This window comes from Lycorma delicatula, chromosome 5 (genome assembly GCF_047948215.1).
Source record: "Lycorma delicatula isolate Av1 chromosome 5, ASM4794821v1, whole genome shotgun sequence".
In the NCBI taxonomy this organism is placed as follows: domain Eukaryota; kingdom Metazoa; phylum Arthropoda; class Insecta; order Hemiptera; family Fulgoridae; genus Lycorma; species Lycorma delicatula.
The window spans coordinates 55,719,043-55,734,274 of NC_134459.1; the positions used below are offsets into that span (position 1 = coordinate 55,719,043).

A 15,232-nucleotide genomic window follows, 5' to 3' on the forward strand; every position below is an offset into this window, starting at 1 on the left:
TTTGCCATTAAATCGAAATACTGATGCGCTTTAGTAAGCCAAGCATAATCTTGAGATAAAAAAATTGATGATCTGTAAATTACATATACACACTTTTTTCTGCACTTAAAACTTATTTCATTTGAAAGTGAGATCCTCCAATTCTTTAATAGAGTGGACAGTTACACAGTTGCTGAAATATTAGTTTTCATTAATATTAAATATTTACACAATTATTATTAAATCAATAATCTTACATGAAATATTAGGATAGAGTAAAAGTCCATATATTACTCGTATTACTAAATCAGTGTTATTCCTATCTTCGCGAGTTGCTGATTTGCAAAAGTTTCAGCTTTTTGGTGTGACGTATAAACAAAAGTTAATAATAATTAAGCTATTCCGTTTAGTGAACTCCTGTATACTGATTACAAATGTCAATTTCGACCTAACGGTGTAAAATATTCGGTTTTTATTATTGGATTATTTTGTAAATAATCAAAAATGAAAAAGAAATAATACAGGAAAAAGAAAGACGAAATGAAGAAATACATCTCAAAAAACGGCAAGAAGTTTATATGAAGGGAAAGAAAATGTTAAGAAGAAGGGAAGAATAAAAAATTGAAGAGAATATGATAAATATAAAGAGGAAGAAAACTTAATACCAAGGAAAGAATAAGAAGAATAAGAGAGGATGATGAAGATAAAGAGAGAAAAAAATTTAAAACTAGAGAACGTGTACACAAATTAAGATAAGAAGAATTATACCAAACAAAAGAACGATTAAATAATTGGCAAACAAAAACAAATAAACGATGATGATCAACTCCGACTTAGAGAAAACATTGTACGACAATATTAGTGGAGTGATGAAATAAAAGATAAGAATTTTTTTACAATTTATAAAAGATCGATCATTTATGCCTCAGTGTATATGTTGTTTTTGTGAGGGTCTATTTTTCAGTCACTGTGTAGTTAACTTTAATGTAGGTAAAATTAAACAAAAATTCCACAATAATTAAATAAAATTAAACAGAAATAAACTAGAAAATCCAAAAATAATACGATTCTAAATTATAATTTTCAGTTAATAATAAATAATCAGATGTTTCACAAAATCTGTTACATATACACATATGTAATAACTATTAAATTATGCACATTTTTAAAAGTACATAAAATTTTATTTCATTTTTTTTTACTATTGAATTATTATTTATTGTAATTTTTTTTACCATCACGGGTTAATAATTATCAAATCAGTATATTTAAATTAAAAAAAATAAATAATAAAAAAAGTTATAAAAAACAAAAGGAGATGAAGTCTGACTCAAACCTATGTGCGTTTCCTTTAAGATCCAATTTTAATTAAAATTTTAATTTTAATTTCGAGTGCAATCAAAAAGGGAGATGCACAACTAGATTTTACAACAGTGCTAAATTCAAAATTTCAACAGCCTAAGTCTAATCGTTTTTGAGTTACGCGAGATAAATACGCACATATATATATGTACGTACGTACAGACGTCACGCTGAAACTAGTCAAAATGGATTCAGGGATAGTCAAAATGGATATTTGATGAACACCGTAAAGTTTTCCGATCACAATACTTCCTTTACTTTGTACAAGGAAATAAAAATGAGGGGAAAATAAATTTGATTCTTTAAGAATTTTTTTTGTCTTTCTTTTTGGAGACTAGAAATCTCTGTAATACGTTTAATTTTTAAACTTTCCGCTTAAATATGGATACAAAAATATAGTTAAATATTTGACTCTAGTAACGCTAATAAATAGGTTACGTATTATAAAAATGGCAAGCATCCCATTCCTGACTCGTTAATAAAATTGAGACGTGAAGTAGTTTCCCGTTACTTTAACTTAACTGAATATAACTTACTTTTGGGTATTAGCTGGCCGTTTCCATCAAAATGCAGATAATATTTTACATTAAAAGTGTCACTTTGTTCATCACAAGAAATTAGTTTATAAATAACATCGTTACTGCCTGAAAAAGCAAATACGATTAGTGCTTCTACCTGAACTGTTTTTACTATAGCTGTAAAAAAAAGATATGTCAAGATGACGTATGTCAATATGAAAATATGCGAAAGTGACAATATTTCACCTTCATTGTTCCCTGGGAGAATTGATGAAATAATTATCGCATTATAAGCGAGTACTTTAAATTAAATAGAATATTTTTAAATTAATCTATTAAAATGCGTATTTTAGTATTATATATTTTTTTTAGATAAGTATATTCTTGTTTACGTACCAATGAAAAAAGGTGATGGTGTAAAGTGGTCTAAAAAAAAAGAAGAAAACTGCGATAAAGAAACTTTTTCCACCATCTATTTAACAGCCTTTGTTCTTTTAATTGCCTTCTATTAAAAAATTCATTAACCAAAAAAAAGTATTTTTTTCACTTTTTTTAATGATTCTTTAAAATAATGAGATACCTTATTATTTACTATTATAAATCTTAAAATAAAAGGAATTTATAAATTATAAGAAATAGTTTACATATCATTATAATCATTTACATTCATATATATATTAAATTTCTTATTTATATTACTCGGTGTTATTACTAAGTTATAAGCGTTGGTTGATTCTTATCAACCAACGATTGGTTGATATCATCGTCGGTTGAAGTAGAAAGCCTATGTACTTTGGACAAGGTATACTAGGTCTTTAATATTACAAATAAAATAAACCTTATTTCTTCAATAACATTAATGAATAATTAATACTGTTAACCCGGCAAAGTTATAGTACGATACGACAATATATTATATGACACAGGGAAAGCAGTTTTAATTTATGGTTTAATAAATTCCTACTTACTCCGAGATTTCTGTATTTTTCAAAGATCTTAAGTACCAAAATTCTTGGTTGTAAAATTCTCTACAAGTCTGTCTGGGCGTTTTATTGAGAAATTTTAATTTGAAAAATATTTCAACGCAAACTTGCAATCGTGTGACATTTATGACTTTGCTATGGTGGTTTTTCAATAAGAGAGAATTTTTTAAATAATCATTTGATTTGTTGAAGATGTATTGGCGGGAATAGGATTTTATAAATGTTATATTGCTTTTCATCTTACAAAAAAATTTTTTTTTTGATCAAGCTTTGGCTGATTTATCTTGTACGTTAGAAACTTTACTTATATTACAAGAATAAGAAAAACACTATAAAGGTAGTATAAAGTATTATGTGTTTTGTACACTTCAGTTAGAGAGACAGTTTAGTTAAATATGTTGGTTCATTGTGTAAAATTATTAAATAAAAGAAAAATGATGAGGGATTAATGCAGATGATTCATGAAGATAGTCATGAATTCTGTACTAATTTAAGGAGATTAATACTAATTTTCCTTCATGACTCAAGAAATATATTTGACTTAGAACAAATTTTTTTTTCCCTATAAAGCGATTTGAAGTCTAACGTGGAATTGAATTCGCAAATGACGAATGACATAGAACTTTTTCAGTTCTAAATTAGACAGAATACTTGGGTTACTTTTCAACGATGAATTTCTATAGAAAAAAGAAGAGAGCACCATTATTCGATAGTTGTCCAACTTCCACGAAACAAATGTTTAGATATGAAATTTTACATTAATTTGTTCAAAAATGTGTTGAATTCTTATTAAATAAGCCAATACTGGCGCGATAGTCGTATGGTAGTAACACATGATGATATAAAGACATGTAGTTCATAAATCGTAGCTACTTAAAAATTCATTTCTATTTCCATAGATCACTTTTCAACGGTACGTGGAGCATTATGTATTTTCTTATATTTTAGAATGAATTATCTTGTGTAAATCTGAATTAATTCAAGATTATTTCTTTCTGTTGTTTAAATAAACATTTTGTAATATATTTTACTTTATAAAATATTAAGAGTATTGGTTACATTTCTAACCTTGCATATTTAATGATTTCGTTTGATTTATTTACAACATTTACTTTTGCATTATCTTAAAATAATTATTTCTATCAAATGAAGCTTTTCTTTTTAATTTCCTTTTATTCAACAGAGTACCATATCTGCAATGAGACATCATAATTTTTTTTCTATGTACTCAAAATATAACGATTATTTGATTGGTATATACCGACTAGTAAAGACGTTTTTTTACATCGATCTTTTTGAGTGGATATTTGGAATTTTTCAAGTATCGAAGAATTTGGAATAGCATTTCTCCAAGATTGAAAACGTAATATTTGCTTAAAACATAATATTAATTCTCAACTGTTCTTTCAACAGTTGAGAACACCTAATTGATAGGACCGTTTACGTTGACATAATTTTACAACATATGACGACCACTATTATGTTTTAAGCAAATATCACGATTTTTTATAATTTGCATGTGTAGTTTTAGTTACTATTACAAATAGAACAAATATGAGTGTTCGTAAACATGGAGTTTAATTCCAAAAGCTCTTGGAACGCTTCAAATTCTGTTGTTGGAAAGCGGATGTTCTGTATATTAACTTTAATTATATACTTATGTCAACGGACCTTGCTTAACAAAATTACAAATATCATATATACCACATGTTATATACAATCATTCTAATGTAAGATTATGTAGAGAAAATTCATTCAATTATCTATTTTAATTTTCAGCTTATTCTGTATACTTATTAAGGGTTACGTGTTAATGTAAACGTAAGTCAACTTAACAATCTTTTGTTCACACAAAATCTTCCTTGAAGTATTTTTATTCTTGTTTAGTTTCAAATAATTCGTTTTACATTACGTTGAAGTATAACATCTGCAATAATTGATTTCCATTTTTTTAAATAATAAACATTTTGACTAGTGTACTCTGCGTATGAAACTGTTGTGACTATCTTATTATTGATTGCACAGAAATTAATTTTATAAAATAATAATCAATAAAGTAAATTTAACAATAATAATAATAAAACTAAATTCATATCATGTTAATTTTATGAAACGAGCAACTAAATGTAAACTTTTTATTATTATTATTTTATTTAGGACCACTGCCAATGTTTTATCTCCTAAAATCGTGATGTATTTTTTAATGTTGCCAACATTAGGGTAATATTTATTGCGCATCATTATATGTGTTTTTATATGCTATTATTATAGTTACATTTAATAGTTAATTAAAATTTTTAAATATTACTTATTACCTGTTCATTCGTTTGTTATTTTTATTAAAAACCAGGACATTCTAAAGTACGTTTTAAAAAATCTGAAAAACAAGTAAACATATTCTAAAATTAAAATAAAGTAATATTTTTAATACAAACTTTAAAAAAGAATAAGCGAGAATATTATTTTGAATTATTTGTATCTACATCCTAAACTCCAGTAAAGCATGAAAGTAATGTGAATATGAAAAATTGTATTAAGTGTTCTTAAAATTGCATACCAATCTATAATTTAACATAGAACGGGTATTTCATCAATCTCGTATGATGTCGTAAGAATCTTTAGTTTGTAGTATTTAATCAAGAGCTGAACTTCTATGTAAATTAAATTAAGGTTCAATCTGCAACACTCATAACATACTCGTATTTCTTTTCCACACTGTTCAATTGATTAAAAGAACTAAAAATTAAAACTAGCTGTGAATCAATACAATTAATTTGATTCATCCCCGCTATTCACCGTTGGATTAATTAAAATCATAGAGAAAAGAGGGCCAATTTTTAATGTCATTTTAACATTTTGATATCACAAAGATCTCACATTTATCTTTTTTTATGTAGAAAAAAATTTCAATGTACATTTTCTCAGAAATTTCTTCAATGATAAGAATCATTGTCTTAAATAATTTAGAGTTGATATGCCTGATGTACACTACCTTACGATATAAATTTATCAACGCATTTATAATTTAATGCGCTGATAAATTAATTAAGGAGGTTGAGAAAAAACTATCGCAACCTCGTTGTCAGTTTTTGTCTCTTATATGTAGTTTATATATTACTTGATTAATTTTCTAGTCCTCTTACTTATTTTTTCAGTATTAATTTTATTTTATTCTGCTAAGAAAAAAGTTCACTTCACGCGCACAAACACACACATTTTTTTTTTAAGAGAAACTTTCAAACAGCTATATTATTTTACTACTAGTCATATAACAATCATGGCAACATTTAGAAGTGAGCGATACAGATTCGGTGAGATCGTTTACGACCATTAAAGGTGGAGGAATGAGCTCCACTCCTAACAAAGTTGTCAATAGCTAATAGTTTATTGTAGCGTGATCATAACCACGTATAAACTCGTCGTAAGAAACTCGTTTCCTTTTTTCCGAAATTTGTTTTGTTTGTGTTTCAATCTTCTTTTTGTCTCCTTATATTTTCTCAACCACTGTAATACTGAATACTAATAATAATAAGGGAAAGTATTACAGCGGTTGATATTTATTACCGGGTTATTTTCATTTCTTGAAGTTTTGATGTTCTCGAATCTAAAAATTTGAAAAAACTATAAAATGTTTTACATAATATCTTTGGAACTGGTTAACATATAATAATAAAATTTAATATAGTGACATATATTTGGGCATCGATGCTATTAATTTATTTTGGAAATCGCCTTAAGGGAAAGGATAATTCTCTTTAACTGATGACTATTGGCTTGAAATAGATTCATTACTAAGTAATAGCAAATTTAAAGACTGAAAAGGTAAACTTTTTTGAATATTTTACTGGGAGACTTTTCAAAACTATTAATTATAGTGTAAGAAAGATTGAAAACTCTTCTATTCTTGCATAATCCACACCAGAATAAAATTAAAACTTTTTCACTTTCTTGATTTAAAAATTTAAATATACACAAAAACTTGTTTAGAAGCCTCAGAGCATACTCTTAGATCTAGTAGAGGAAAAGAGTATAATTTGAAAAATACATACTTCTTAGCTCTCCAATGGAGAAAAATGAAGAACACATCATTTGCAGTTATTATGAAAAGCTGTGGGGGTGGGGGCATGATGTGTTTTGTCACACTTTCCAAATGATCATCCTCATTAATGTTGAAAACTACGAATGAAGAGATAAATATAAAGACAAGAGGAAAATTTTCGCAACCTCGTTGTCAGCTTTTGTCTCTTATACACAGTTTATATATTATTTGATTCAATTTTCTCGTCCTTTTGCTTGTTTTTTCATTATTAATTTCATTTTATTCTACTACTAAAAAAACGTACACTTTACTCATACAAACACTCACACATTTTTGTTTAGTAGAAAAAGAAATTATATTCTTATTGCGTGATCGTTAAAGTATGGCAGGGAGCTTTCAAATTATAAAGAAAAAAAAAGAAATGGACAATGTTTGTATAAGGAAAAAATAAAGGAGAAACTGTAAGAAATGAGTTTTTTTAATACGATAAAGAAATAGAGGAAAGGGGATAGCTGTTTAAACTTGTTACCATTTTACAAATATTGACAACATTAGGGTTGTTATTCTGCGGAGCATACAAGAGGATGAATTGTAAAAATTCTGCTTCTTTCTCTTTACAACGAAATTACGATATTAAGATAAAAAATTGAGGTAATTACAATAACTGCTTAATCTAAGTTCTGAAAACTTTTTTTTTTCTTTTTTCTATTAAAATTCATGAAGTATAGTTGATTTATTTCTAAAAGATGATTTTGACTAACTTCAAATTTTCATTTTTTTTAAAATTCGAAGTGTTAGCGTGTGAAAAATTCATCCGGCTAATAGATAGAAGTGCATCAACCTCGTTTTGAAGATCCGTGAATTTGCGATACTTAAAACAATCCATAATTTCTTTTTTAAAATACCATGTAAGCCATTTTATAAATAAATTTTCTTTTCTTTATGAAAATAAATAAAAATAAAAAAATTTATTTTTATATATTTTTTTAAATTTATTTTTCTTTACAGGAAAAAATGGGTATTGGTGTTACTGTCTCCTTCATGACAATGGTTATCTTAAAAGATTTGAAAAAAAAAATTGAGTTGAAAAATTAGACAAAAATTTGTTTACTTTAAATGGAAGTGAGTTACCGTTTGGCTAATTACAAGTCCATTTCTATTCTTAGGTGTATTCATTAAAATTATAATTTTGCATTAAAACTAGTTCTATAAATCGATTGAGAAAAAATAATTTTTGATCATTGCAAAACTTGAATGAACTCGGTTTAAATCCATTTAGTAGTACAGTAAATTTTTTACTAGATTTATTTTTTCCTGTTGGTAAAGCTTGATAATATCAACCAATATTGAACTGTAATTGTTGTAATGCCTTTTGTGAAACTAAACAAACTTCAAAATAAATATGAAAAGCTTTAAATAAAAATGAAATCCGTTGTTACCATTTATTCTCATTTTTAAATACGTTATCTTATTCGATAACAAATTTATGAATACTTGGAGGAAAAGATATTTATAAAAATATTTACTCAAATAAATTTTTTTGTCGTTTTGAAAAAAAAAAAATTAATTTTATCTCTGCCGTACCTACGCGTATTAGGCCCTATAAATAAACGGTTATAAATTACTTCCAAAATGTCGTAGCCATTCTTTAAAAAAAAAAAAGCTTCATATCTGAGTATTAGTGGTGGGATGGGAGGGGTTAATGTTTTTAATTATACAGTGAGTTCAGAAAGTTGTTTGCATTGGAGTTATGGAAGTTTAATGACGAAACATTCTTAATTATTACTCTGAATATTTATTTCATTATTTTATAGAAAAGATTATAACAGTAACTGGAGTAGTTTCTAAAGGTGTTGAAAATGACCTCCTCCAACAACAATGCAACACTGCACAAGTTTCTATTTGTTTGCAAACACTTCACCAGCTGGTGTAATAGAATGTTTCACATAAGCCGTCATTGCGATTTATAGTCCGTCAATCCAGGTGGTCTGTTGTAATACCACTGCTTGTTTCACTGCCACCCATAAAACGTAAACTGGGAGGGAATAAGGTCGGGTCATCGTAGAAGCTATAAACTTTTCGAAATGATTCGTTCACCAAAGACATTTCGGTAAAAGGTCATTGACCTATCTATCTGTGTGCGGTGTGGCGCCATCTTGTTGGAACTAGTCGTGATTGATTCCACTTTTGTTAAATGACTAATTAGATTTGTTAGAATACTTTTTAGTATCTTCAAAAAATATTGGACCCATAATGCCCGTTCGACTCGCACCGACACAGACTCCAATTTTCGCTTCGTGTAAAGATTGTTTGTGTAATTCATGGGGGGTTATTTATCGACTAGAGTCGTGTATTTTGTAAAGTAATATACTGTTCGGGTCTTTTTCGGAATTCCCCCCCCCAAAAAAAAACACATTTAATTTTTTAACCAACTGGCAAAAATCGATGTATTTTTAATATTTAGTTAGAATTAGGTAGGGATTGCATGCTTCAAAATAAAAAATAAAAATTTACCTGGAGAAATTTACCTTGTTTTTCACCTGAAAATAGCAAGAAATATTGATATTAACAATAACCAAGTTGGAGAAATAACCCAATAGCCAGATATAACCATTTATATTACCATTCTTATAACCATTTATATTTATTTATTTTTTTAATATAATCTAACCAAACTTACGCTCGCTAACCTTAGTAATTAACGGAAATGTTTTGAATATTTAAATAATAAATTCAGTAATTATTGCAATTATTTATTATTTAAATAATCAAAACATTACTGTTAATTAGTCGACGTCAGCGAGAGAAAGCAGCGTAGATTAAGCTTGGTTACATTAATAAATTCAGTAATTATTGCAATTATTTATTATTTAAATAGTCAAAACATTACTGTTAATTAGTCGACGTTAGCGATGGTAGGTTAAGTTTGGTTGATTATATTTTTAATTTATAATTGCAAGCAATAATACTTATATTTTTAATATGTAAAATATGTTAACATGGAGAATTTTTAAAATGACCGGTATAAAAGAGTAGCATGTTCGTACGTTATCGGATTACTGGGTTATTTATCCAACCTGTACTGTTAATGTCAATATTTCTGCTATTTTGAGTTATTTCCTGCTGTTTTGAAACATACATATTCCCAACTGATTCTTATTGGATATTAAAAATACACCGATTTTTGGCTCTTTGGTTAAAAATTTGTGTTTTTTTTTAGGGCGGGGGGGAATTCCGAAAAAGATCCTACTCTTTCAGATGAAACCATGCTTCATCTGTAAAAAACCTAATGTCGAGGATACCTATGGGATTTTGTACAATAAAACGTTTAAATTGACAATAATTTAGTTTTTTGTCATGATCTGTATGTTTCAGTTCTTAAAAACACGTAACTTTATAGGAGAAAACTCTGAATTTTTTTCTTACAGTTTTATGTGTGGTAGTAACGTACCTACAGGACAACCAACTTAACAACGAAAGAACAAAATGCACCACATAATTCTAAAACATACTGGACAGCGACTTTCTGAATGCAGTGTAGTAGTATTCACTCAAACAAAGCCATTATGATTAGTTTCAATTTTACCTCAGATTATTTTCATAAGTAACAGTCATAAAAGATATAAATTATAAAAATAAAAAAATAACATCAAAATAATGTTCCCTTTCCTGCTGCAAAATAATGGATTTAAACTGTTTCTTTTCAGAAAGGGAAGCCTACATATCTTTACTGTATTCGTCAATCTGAAATACCGTAAAATATGTACAAATTTTTTAATCCTACTTTTTTTTCTCCCAGTGTATTATACATTTGCTGATTTAGAAACACATGAAGTAAGGGGACCCATATATTTGAAAGTGGTGTCTTTCATTATTCATAAACAATGAACAGGAAAATATATGAACCCTCAAAAAAATTAAATTAATATTTGTGATTGTATTTTATACAATTTATTAAAAGAAAAATACCTCATAAAACATATGTTCTCAGTATCCCTTTAACATTTTTTGCCAATATTATTTTACTCTAATTATTCAAGATGTTTTAATTTTCTTTTACATTACTTCCTATTATGGGTGTTTTCATTCTTAGTTTAAGTTAATGATCGTGGAGGTTTAAACACTCATTTAAAGATAAAACTACTTATTTTAATTATCATAATATTAAAAATAAAACAATTGTCTTTAATTAAGTAAATCTTATTTATAATAATTTTTTTATTTGAAAGTTAATGTAACGTTAATGACAACTGTTTTGTTAGGTTAAGTCAATTGAGTGTGACAAAAATGTACAATACAGCTTGTGAGAGAGAAATTCATTTTGTGTGTGAGAGATAGGTCAGTCAGTGTCCAGGTTATTTATTTTGTAGTGAGATGTTATGTGACGAAGTAAGATAAAAGAGCATTGTAAAACAAGGTCGAAGACAAACCATGCTATTTCTGAGTGGAGTAGGCAGAACCAAGAAACATTACGTATAGAAAGGGAGTTAGTCACTCCTCTTCATTTTGTCCATTTATCTGTCTCTTTCCATCTTTTTTTTTCTATTTTACTCTTGCTGACACTTCTTCACACACCCACTCTTATGTTCTCTCCATTTTCTTTCTCTTTTTTCCACATTTTATATTTAGATAAGTGTTAAGTAACCATAAACCTCAACACCCACACATCACCGTGTTTGTTGTTAAGAAACAGTAAATATAAACTAACTCACTCAAAATAATATTCGGTCCTATTCGTTTTTATCAAACTAAAATAGTTTTCTAAAATAAAATAATTAGTGATTTGTTAACACACCCTCATTGCTTATGAAATTATTTTTATTGTTAATATTTTTTTAATATGTTTTAATTTTTTACCGATTTGGTCTTACCGTTTACTACTCTTCATATCTAACAGTTTTTTTATTTATTTATTTGCATAAACAAACAAGAAAAACTTTATTTTGGATGGTACATTTACCAAGTAATCTCTGGAAGCTGTAATTCATGAAAAAAACCAAGTTTGATAAGGATTTTAGTTCTTATTTTAATCTTTTTATTTTCTGTTGAACATAATTATGGTTTATCGAAAAATTGTTTACATCATTAATTTTCTACATATTAAAAAAAAAAACACATTTAGTTTGTAATTAATAAAATTAAATGAAAATTTAACGCTTTTTTTAATTATTATCTTCTTAAAACAGGTAATAGGAATAATAATAGAGTAAATAAAGATTAAATTTTGCTTCAAGAATAGTGTTTCTTAATTGTTCAGTCGTTCCTTAGTATAATTTTTCCAATTTACATCGTATAGGAATAACGTAGCGAATGATTTAAAGGAACGACAATTAAGGATTATAAAATTTGAACAGTAAAAAAATACGAGATAAAAATAGCAACAACAAAATAAAAACACCAGACATTGTGTGTAGTTAATTTCACTGTGTGAAATTCACTGTAGTGTTAGGTTAATACAATGGTGTTTGGTTTATGGTGTTAGGTTAATTTTTTGTGATTTATTTGTTTTTATCACATTTAAAAACTAGGGTTCAGTCTTTTCTTGTTTAAACAATGTTTTTTTTTAATGTTGTACAATAAAGGTAACTGTTATAAAAATATATTAAGGGGAAAAAATAGGTTAACAGAATTTAAATATGGTTATTTGCACATGGAAAATCATTATGAATTTATTGGGACTATCCTTTCTTATAACAGAAATAAATTCTGTAACTAACCAGTATTCACTCTACAGTAAATTGTGATGCATGACCATTTTCAGTTTTCTTTATTGATTTGTTTTTGTAACTGGATGTTGCTACTGTATGATGAAGATTGAAATTTGTTTAGTAAATAAATTTTTTAATGTTAATAAAAATATCTCTATGCTGTAACTTTTTTTCTTAAACAAAATATTATTGTAATGAATTTTTATAGCAGTGTTATGAGAACAAATATAATTGATTATAATTCAGAAATATAGCTATATTCTTTAGAAAGGTAACGTCCAACTGACCTGTTTTTAAAGTGCCAATAATCAATATGGGTTTAACTGACAGTGCGGTCAAATTAACCCATTTCAAAACGAAAACTTAATCGGTTTTTATTGTTTAATTAAATAATCATGACATATCTAGTGATGTTTAATTACATTTTTTTTTCATCTTTGTTTACCCCTCCCAAGAGCCGGACCAGAAATTAAGCAAAACTACAGCCCCGGGGGTGCCATCGCTTCAAACTACCTCGGCCGAACTCAAGGCCCAGATAGCCGGTACCCGGTCTTTTGATTATTCAGCTAACCTCAAATGAGGGGGCTCCGAAGGGATTCCTGCCACCGAGACTCCGGTCTTTACGCCTTGCCTCTAAGTTGGAACCCCAGAGGGATCCCCCACCATGATTACGGTCTTACATTCCCCCCGCGTTGCTTCTAATAGGGAACCCCCGAAGGAATCCTTCACCGGGACTACGGTTTGATTTACTCTCCATGGCTCCACCAAGAGTCCCCGTCCACTCATCGGTGATGAGACGCCAGAGCGTCCCGCCCCTTCTGGACGAGGCTATTCCGCGTCGGAGCCACCATAATTTTACGCTTCACAGCGGGTACACCTCACTTCCGGTGTACATTTCTGCAACCGCTTGACCAGAGGTCAAGCAAAAGCAAAGGCGTGGCCAGAGGTTTTTCAGGAAGCGCAGCGGGCTTTTCTTCTGGAAATTATTCTTGACATGGCCAACCTCCCCGCAGTTATGACATTGGCCTGTCCTGCCAGGACCACTACAGCTTCCCAAAAATGGAGGCACCGCTCTTCCAGCGACCGTCGCATTATTGCGCAGGCCACCATCCAATCCGCATCCGACCATCGTGCAGCAATTTACCGGGAACACGACGAAGATTTCATGAACTCTTCTTCTGCGGTTAAGGCAGCCACATCCTTAGTTAGATATAAATCCGCGTACCTTCCCACAACGTTGTAACACCATCTTCCTTCTCTGCAGTGATTAAAATATTACAACAGTTTTCAGGTAAATTTTTGTGTTAATTTAAGTCACAGTTGGGTTCAAACCTACGTCCGGATTTAATACTTTACAATAATAATCTTACCAGTTGTTACAAAGCTGGTACACAGTTCGACCAGTCATGTCACGGGTTCCAAAAATTAAGACAATAGTATTAAGGATTTGTTCAACCGACACCATTAGCAGGTGATTATTAAACATGTAATTTACGCTACACAATTTCCTGGAGAAAGCATTAACAAATTTAGAACAGAACATGTAATTAATGTATCAATATAGAGATGCTTTTTATACAACCGACTATTTTTTTTTTTTTATGAAAATGTTATTCTATCTACTACACTGAGAAAATTATTTATCTCGATTTCTAAATTTAAATAAAAAAAGGAAAAAAGTAGGATTTGATAAAGCTGTCAAAATATACAGCAGTAAATCTATTTTGTCGCTAGATAGCAGTAGTAGTAGAAAACAATAGCAGCTAGATAAAGTACTGTTTCGTGTAATAAACAGTTTATGTTATTTTTGCAACCCGGTCAAATATTCAAAAATGGTTATTTAATAACTTAATAGTATTATTTAATGTTTATATAGAGTAAATATTATTTTAATTTTTATTTATACAGAGTGCTCCTGAAGTGTGAAAACTGCTTCATATTTCATACGTGAAGGATACTAGGAAAGAAATAACTGCGGATGTATATAGATACGAAATATTTGAAATGTTTGTCCGCCATATTGGAGCAAACGTTTTTTATACAGTAATATGAACATATATATGATTATAATGTAAAATTTTACGAAGAAAACAATGGCAAAAGTTTTTTTCGATAAATGCTTTCGTTTTTGAGTTATAAGTAATGAAAGCTGTAGAATCAGAAAAACCGTAGTACTATTAACATAAGGTAAAACGCCCCGTAGTAACTTTTTTATTTCATATTACCTTCAGAATTACATCCAGTAAGAAATTTTAAACAATAAAGACTAATAGTCAAAATAATAGAATTCATAATAATAAATAGTAACATGACAATTTACAACATTATTACAAATTAAATAGCTAGGTCAACTGTCATTATTTATTTCAATTATCATAATATTATTTAATTTTAGAATTTTATTAAATGTTTTCGGTTTTAAATTACTTAATACAAAAAAATTTGAAACCGTACCATTCTACAAGAAATGTTCAAAATGATTCTCTACTGCAGCTTGTACTGGGCTAAACTTATGTAATATCCGTTTTTAACTTCTTCTATCATGTTTGGCAGATACAAATATGATACAGTATACTGTAATGTGTACGTTAATCACTTATACGACTTTTCAAGTCGACATTATTAACAGGTTTGGTTTCTATT

At 28.5% G+C, this 15,232-nt stretch overlaps 1 protein-coding gene across 2 annotated transcripts in view; it reads left to right on the forward strand.

Annotated features, from left to right (window-relative positions):
- The window catches only part of LOC142324433 (A-type potassium channel modulatory protein KCNIP1), a 445,118-nt gene that overhangs the window by 94,561 nt on the left and 335,325 nt on the right, over positions 1-15,232 (forward strand). The gene's annotated exons all lie outside the window — the stretch shown is intronic.